The sequence below is a fragment of the Penaeus monodon genome, chromosome 28 (assembly GCF_015228065.2).
Source record: "Penaeus monodon isolate SGIC_2016 chromosome 28, NSTDA_Pmon_1, whole genome shotgun sequence".
Taxonomy (NCBI): domain Eukaryota; kingdom Metazoa; phylum Arthropoda; class Malacostraca; order Decapoda; family Penaeidae; genus Penaeus; species Penaeus monodon.
In genome coordinates, this window is record NC_051413.1 from 15,022,070 (window position 1) to 15,023,055 (window position 986).

Consider the following 986-nt stretch of genomic DNA (forward strand, 5'->3'; position numbering starts at 1 on the left):
GTGCACTTCGATATACACTAACACAGCATAATTTTTTCTTAATAGGATTTCTCATTCTTTCCTCTTGACATCCTTTTTCTTTCTGGTTTCAGGTAGCCTGTCTGATTATTTCCTTTATTTTTTGCTATCTTAGTTCTTTCCATCGTTTTTCTTTGGTCTCATTTTGTATTTTTTGTCTCATTTTGTGTAGAAGGAATAAACTTGAAGAATGTAACTGTTACTTCACAGAGTAATTCTTTTTCTAACTCACTCTTACAGGACATTGTAGTGATTAATATAATCAGGAGAAAAAAGGTGGCTGAGCGTTAATATATTTATTTGTGCTTCACCAAGTATTTAACAAATACTGCAATGCATAATGCCATTCTATGAAGCTTTAAGTACACAATACTCATTTACACTTTCAATACAAGGTTCTTTACAAATATTTAATTAGAAAGATTCTCATACTGAAAACACTACAGTATATCTAACAACACTGAAAGTATCTCTACCTACAGTGAAGTCATATACATGTATATCTTTCTCCTATTTCTTGTCCTTTGTAATCTATTATCAATTTCTCCTTTTCTTTAAAAGTAAACTTCATCTCACAATAGCAGAGGATATCGCAGTCAAGATATCTATTGATATAACACGAGAAATTAAGGTGAACAAGAAAAAATAATCAAATCAAAGGAACGCGGAATAAATATTTAGGTGGGCAAATGCCACATGCATCTGGTCCTGCTGCTGAGGTTCATATTGATGGCGCTTGACAGACATTCAAAGTTATACACATTTATTAAACAGCATAAAATGTCTGATTAAAAGGTAAACATCACACTTCTTTCCAGTACAAAAGCAATAAGGCCACACTAAATCCTATAAAATATTAATGCAAACCATTCTTAGTGGACGAGACAGAGTTTGGTGATTGAATCAAGTGGATGAAGCAGGCATACAAAAGTGTCTGGTATGTGTCATGAATAAAGTTGTTTACATTC